The sequence below is a fragment of the Mycteria americana genome, chromosome 9 (genome assembly GCF_035582795.1).
Source record: "Mycteria americana isolate JAX WOST 10 ecotype Jacksonville Zoo and Gardens chromosome 9, USCA_MyAme_1.0, whole genome shotgun sequence".
Classification (NCBI taxonomy): Eukaryota; Metazoa; Chordata; class Aves; order Ciconiiformes; family Ciconiidae; genus Mycteria; species Mycteria americana.
The window spans coordinates 1,649,558-1,657,054 of NC_134373.1; positions in this window are offsets into that span (position 1 = coordinate 1,649,558).

A 7,497-nucleotide genomic window follows, 5' to 3' on the forward strand; every position below is an offset into this window, starting at 1 on the left:
AAGATCCCGCTCAGGCAATAACTGTCAAGGGGCATTTTGACAACCGCCTCCTTGCAGTCGCCAACAGGCATTGGCATTAGCTGGATTTATAGTGAAGCTTTATCTGTTGCCTGCAATTCTAATTTGTGGTTCATAGGCCATAAAACTCCAAGTTTTCCAGGCAGGGGAAAAAAAAAAGTGACGATTGACTGTTACTGCTGCTTCTTTTTTTTCCGCTAGAGCTGTTCCTTATGCAGTTGTAACCAAATAGTAACCAAATAGACTGTCTAATGGCCAGTGCTGTTTATTCCAAAACAGTATGGATTTCCCATTTGTAATTCAAAAACCATAGGGTGTAACTTTCCTTGCTTGGCACGAAGCATGGTCGAGCTTCTAGGATACAGAGATGGTCCTGAGGAAAACTGTTTCTGCCTGAAGAAGGATCCACGAGAAATAAGCTGCCTTTCACTTCTGGTGAATGATCTATTTTTTAAAAGCATCCCCAGCCTAAGCTGCAAAACAGCCATTTGTTTCCCAAAGTGAGTATTTACTAGACTCTGCATAGTTAAATCCTTTTTAGTCCCACTTAAGAATTCATTTTTCTTGCCCCATGCATGGACGGGCTTCCATTTACACTTGAAATTGCTTTTTGAAACAAGCTTCATCAATACCAAACGAAAAGGAAGCCACAGAATTACAGAGAAATATTAGGCTGTATCATTTCGTGTGAGACGTGGGATAAAATCAGAACAAACTCACTATCAAACTGAAATCTGGCTGCCCACATTGAGCGCTGCAGCTATTTAACCCCCTGTGCAGGCAGGCATTTCTGCTTTCCCTACAGGAGGGTTATTGGTCCCCCCCAGCCCACCACACGCCGAGGATGCTGCCTGTGGCAACGCATCGAACGACTGAGCCTCGCTGAGTTTCACCTGCTGAAATGCTGCAATTCGGGAGGTAAGGAGCAAAGCTGCTCCTCCTTCTGATGGAGGAGAATGTTTGGCAAGTATTTTAAAATTTGCAAAGTAGTTGCAAAGCTGCGGGAACCAAAAGGAAGGCGGGGGATAACGCAACAGCTCGGAAGGAGAGGGTTTGTAAGGTCTGGGGTTTTCCATATTCCCATGATTTCCGAAAGCCTGAAAAATGTTGGCATGTTTACCTTGCAGAGTAACGTCTTTGTGGAGGAAAGCATCCAGGCTCTGGCGTGTTATTCAGTGCTGGCGTATTATTCAGTGCAGGTAAGACCTGAGATTGGGTCTTGCCTTTCAAGAAAGGTGTGGAGCAATGCAAAGGTGCAAACAAAGGCTCAGGAGAGCAGAGCCATCGTCACACACGGCGATACCTGCAAGCCAGGACGGGCCTGCACCCAGCTATGGGAAAGACCCTGCAGAAAGGACAACCTCAGTAGGTGTAAGATGACGTAAGTGACATTGAAGGAAGCTTTCTCATGAGGAACTCGAAGAATTGGAATAAAACGCATGAGAAGAGGGTGGGTTTACTGGGGAGGAGGTTCAAGGCACATCCCTGGGAATAGGTTAGATGGGGAATGCAGCAAGTGCACAGGCGAGCGCTGGGGTGGGATGGACTGGCAGAAGCACAGGGTCCATCGCAGGCACGGCTCAAGGGGCCACAAAGAGTTTTGGCAAGCGGACCCTCCCTGGGAGCCAAAGGGCAGAGCAGGGAAGCTTCCTTGCAGTCCAATTACCTCGGCGGGAATCTAAAAGATATTCCCATTGCCTGCGAAGCCGCGTGCCAAGTCTGGTGTTTGTTTGTGTCTGTGTTTATTTCTCAGAGAGTTTCTTTCTCTGCACCCCAGGGAACTGGCTGGATGCAAGCTCTGGCCTTCCCATGGAATAAGAATTAACTCCTGGATCTTGGCAGCACCGGGGGAGACCGGCTCCTGCTGAATTGCAGCCTGACGAAAGTCCCACAAGACACCCCAAAAACAAATGCTGCATGCCTCCCATCTGTCCAGAGACCCAAAAAACCTGGGGCCATCTCTGTCCTGTGGCGTTGTGTTGCACAGGGGGACTGTCAGAATTGCTTGAGGACCTGCCGTCCTCCCACTGCAGACATAATCATTCAGACCACTGTGGACTTGAAGGGCCCATGGTTCACAGCTCCTTGTCAAATTTGAAGGTGAATAGGGGAGCAAAAAACGAGAGCGAAAGGCGCAGCACTGTCTCAGACATCGAAATAAAATGGTGTTTGCCCAAGCCCAGTTTTCCGCTGGGCTTTTAAATTCCTGAACTAATTAAAATCTTCTGGTACAAATTGGTTTTGCTTCTCCAATGGACCATGTCGACTTGCACGAAGGGAGGCTCTGACCCATCTTTTCAGGGGCTACTTCTGTTTTAAGAGAGCATGAGTAATAGCTGAAACATGTGGGGACTTCAACATTTGGGGTAGTTTGGTGAAAAATCCTTTCTCCCTACCCCCAGTGGGGATAAACCTACGTCAGTGCTCGGCGGTTGCAGGGAAATGAATCGCCGGCCTTGGACCTCCCGCAACCCGGCATCACACATTCCTGCCGGTGGTGAATCACACGGAGCAGACATGGCACTTGCCCACAGTGACCCAGCTTGGACTCGGGGAAGTTTGGGCAGAGAGGGGGAAAGTGACGTGAAGGAAAAAACCCGAGTCACTGGAGAAACGGGTCTGGAGGCTGCCAGGCTCGTACCTTCCCATGGGACCCGAGCACTGCACGTGCCTGAGCCACGTTAAGCCAGAGAGCTCAGTGCTCTTGTTGTTGGCTACAGAGAAGGCAAGTAGGCAGCTTTAGACACTTGAAAGATAAAATGCTGATGCACCGACGCACACTTAGAGTCACCTGGACAGAAACGTCAGGAATATCTTCTTGTGAGCCGCAGATGCTTGCAGGGAGGAGTAGGACTGTAGACTTGAAACGCCAACTGCTCAGGGGCCAAACGGGCACCCAAGCAGCCAGGGCTGTTTAGCCAGCTCCATCTAGTAGCCTAAACCTCATTTTAAAGAGAGATGGCCCCTGGAAGAACACAAGATCCATCTGATTTGTAATCTAATCTTCTAATGACATTCATGGCATACAAACTGTTTTCCATGGAAACCTATCTGCAGAATGATATGCACGCCAGATGCCTTGATTTAATTAGCCCATATAATATCCTTAGTTATGTTTAAACATCTGACCCGTGCTAACAAGACTGGGTACTTCAAAGCCGGGTGAATCATTTTTCATACCAGAGAAAAGGAACATCAGAAGAGCCAAATTCATAGCGGACACCCATTGACGTCCCGTTTGCCAGCGCATTTACCATTTGCACTGACCTTGGAAATGAATGCATCACCAATTAAGTCACTCCTTCCAAACGGCAGGGTGGTGTTGTCCATATTCCCATTGGACCCTGAAGACGATCCCACGTGAAAGTACATCCAGCCAAGGCTGCCCAGCGAATTTTGTGCTGGTTCAGAGTGGAATGATGCATACTCACCCCCTTTCTGTGGCATTTTAAATGCTCTCCGCTGGGAAGCAAACACAAACCTGCAGCAGTTCACAGCAGCACAGAGCTCCTAGCAGTGTTACGGAAATCTGAATGCACAGATAACCTTCAACTGTCCTATTTTTTGTCTTTGGACAGCATAGCATTATGGGATTCAAATTTACCTGCACGTCATTTCTTTTGGCCTCTCTTGATGCACAGACACAGAGTGAAGAGGAACAAGGTTCATGCACCAGAAATGGGAACAGTAAAACGAATGTCCTAGCGTTGTTTGCATTGGCACAACAGGTTTTGCTGACATCTTTGCATCATTCATAGTCTACGATGCATGAAATATTTAGGGTTATCGCTAAACCGAAAGTTTATGGACTAAACCCAAAGTTCACTGAACACCCAGCAAGAACAACTCCCAGCAAGAAGGACCAGACACTGTCTCAGGCTACCGAGTTAAAAATAATTCTCAACTTTCAGATTTCACAGATGGCCTTTCGGCTACAGTTCTGGTTTGAATGATGGGTGATTCGGACAGGACACTGCGGTATTGTGTCATGAAGGCCCGGGAGATGCTGCAGCAGGCAGGGAAAGAGCAGTTGGCACGCGTGAAGGCACAGAGAGAATCACAGAATCATTTAGGTTGGAAAAGACCTTTAAGATCGTGAAGTCCAACCGTAAACCTAGCACTGTGAAGTCCACCAAGTCCAAGATGACCCACCTCCAGACTGGTGGCAGTTGCCAACTAAGGCAAAGAAGAACCTCTGCTTTGATGTTTTGGCTTTAAGAAAGTTTGCACTAATGGAGGTTGCTAATTATAGGAACTGATACTAGGAGTGGAGCTAGGGTAACAGGAAACCTCTGCTTTCTGAGGGAGTATTTATAGGAGGCTTCATTGGTTGCTTTGATGAAGGTAAGGACTCGAACGCCTTTAAACAACAGAAAGTCGTACAACACATTTATTATAAAGCAAAATTCCTTTCCAGCTTGACAAGAAGTATCTGCAGGTGCGTGTTCAAGTGCTAGGGCGGTGTTGAGATGTGAGGAACATCACTGTTACGCAGCCACAAACGCTCAAAGACTGCAGCGTCTCGGGAAAGAGCCAGGTTTTTCTTGGCCCAGCAGCTTCATCCTACCAAGCACTGCCTGGCAATGAAGCGCTGCTCAGAGATGCCACCCCGCACCAGCTCACGACCAAGGCTTCGTCGGTCACCTGTGCAAGATGGCACCATGCTGATATGCCCTGGACTGCTCTTCAGAGCGCCTGTCTGTGAATCTCAGTGGTGCCCAAGCAACCCCTGAAAACACGTGCAGCGTCTACGACAGCACACAATCTTTAACCTCATCCTAGGGCAATGTGGAACAAAGCAAAACAGCTCTCACTTAAAGAAATAATAATTTAAACAAATTAAGTTGATGTATGTCTCAATCGAGACCAAGCTGCAGCTACCGTTAGGAATTTGAAAATAAAATTTAAAAAATTAAATTAAATTAAATATTGCATCTATTGCATCACGAGACTTTCCACTACCGACAGTGTCATGGAATAACATTGGTATGATCAAATGTAAGGGAAAACTTTCAGAAGCTGCTTTCATAGCGATAGGAAATGTTCAGTTGCTGACATTTTCCAAAATTAAGATGCGTTGGTAAAAACAGTGTTTTGTGGGAAATGAAACAAGGGATGAATCTATTATTACATTCCAACTGCAAACAAAAACAGGCTCAGAAAGGCCAGAAACACCCACAAAACAACCCACCCCGCTCCCTGCGCCTCCTTAATCTTCCATGCCTCCAACCGGTACCACAGCTCGCAATGCTGTAAGTGACACCACTACACGGAGCTAAGAGCACTCAGTGCTTTTAAAGCGATTTCTTAATTTAACTTCCAATTTATGAAGGCATTTTACCATCCTTCAACTCTCATTTTCTCTGAGCAAACGCAGACCCCGCTTTGCAAAATGTTAAATAAATGGTTGTCGCCAAATTATTAAAATTAAAGGCAAGTGCAGAGTTGGCCAAGCGAATCATGGCTGGAAACCAGCTTCCAAAATTCCCTTAGCAGCTTTCAGATGATTGTGGAAAGATGCCATCAGAGAAAATGCTGTGTCTGCAAGCATCACCTCACCCTGGTATGTTTGGAAAGCTTATAGAAAGCCTGTGCCACGGGGAGTGGACTGCGTACAGATCGTACATCATCCTGCTACCTTCTGGGGGACGGCCGAAGCCATTAATCAACAACAACGGTTGTCCTACTCCATCTTACCCAGCTTGGCTTTATTTTTCTCTCTGACTTCCTAGTGATGGAAGCATCCTATTAAAATGTTTGGAGGTGCTTGTTCGTGGGGCTCGCAGGTACTTACACCTGCCACTGCCCCCTTCTTGCACGAAGCTTTTAGGCAAAGGCTTACTTGAGCCTTGCGGTAACTCAGAGCCTTTGCTAAAAATACATTTAGTTGGAAATGTGAATTTCCAGCATTTTACCTGTAGCTTTTCACCCGCGTGCAGCATGTTTGGCTTTGGGTTTGGATGGTTCAGTTCCTTTTTTAGGATAAGGATCGTGGCACACGTGAACTCCTGGCCAGGCACACTCAGGCTGGCTGATTTTCTGTTGGAAAGATTCGTCGTGCATTTTACAAACACCAGATGCTCGACGATGGGAAAATAAAGCATACTTTCCAGTAAACAAAAGCAGATTTCATTTGTCTCTGAAGCATAAACAAAAAAAAAAAAAAAAAAAAAAAGTGAAAAAAGTGCAAAACAGAACAGTACGGATCAGGCTCGTACATATGCGTCGGGGCGGGGGGGCGGAAGCGCTGAAAGCAGCGGGAAATGCGCGTACCTGGAGACGGGTTAATGAGCTCCGCAGTGCAACTGTGGTCGCAGGGGTCGGCAGCCTCCTTTCCCCGGCGCAGGGCTGGCGTGGGCGCGGGAGCCGGCCACCCCGCACGCGCTGCCCTGTCCCTCAGGCACGCCGCAGGTGAGCCGCGGACCTCTTATTTCTCTTCCCGGTTGCACCTTGCAGGGCAGAGAGAGCTTATTTGGAAGGGAAGGCAAGCCTGAAGGAGCTGATAGGGAACAACAACAACAAAAAGTTAAACAAGTAGGGGCTTCCCCGGCAGCGGCTGGGGGAGTGGAAGTAACGCATGCTAGAGGAAATGCTTTGAGACTGCCTGAGATTTACTGCAGACTTGGTCGGTTCTCATAGCCCAGAGCAAATATTTGAGCATCCCACAGTGCAAGGCAAAATCTCTTCTCTTCCTTGCTGCTGCGGGAAAGGGAACTCCGCATTAGATCTTACGATGAGTGTGAATAATAAGGAAAATGTTGCAATGCCGTTATGTAAACCAAGGACAGACTCACCCATGAGCTCTTCTCCTCAGCCATACCTGAAACTCAGTGAGAGGTGACCAGAAACCCCAGCCTGTCTACTCCAGAGAGATAACCGAGAGGGGACACGTTAATAGCATGCAAAATCACGGCTGGAGTCTAGCAGCCCTTTAAACACTTCAACGTTTATTGTCCCGAGGTTTGCAGCTCAGACACACAGATCTCTCCCAGCTGACGATAAATCTCCGGTTCCTTCTAAGCTGCAGCACAGAGACGCTATCGCTGACCCACCACCCAGCGAGGTCGTGGGTAACAAATTGGGGTGGCTACGGCACAAGCCTGGGGGCAGATGCACTGGGAGGTGGGAGGGAGCCACTTTTGAGCTAGAGGAATATCGAGGCTGGAGATGTTAGAATTTCAAATTAGGGTTTGTTTTGCTTTGGTTTTAATCACCATCGCCATAATTCCAAACCATTTGATCGTTTTCTTCCAATTTAGGAGAAACTCCCCTTTTTGCCTTTAGAGGAAATGCTGGCACCAGCTCGGACAAACATCTCCCAAGCAAAAATAGCAGGAATCCTAAAAAAGGGACTGTGCCCTTGACTGGAGATAGCTACAGGGACTAAATCCTCAGGTACCCGAAACGCTCTTTCTACCACCTGAGCTGAAGAACGTAAATTGTCCGGGTGTTGCAGACAGAGCCTGCACATCTGCTAAC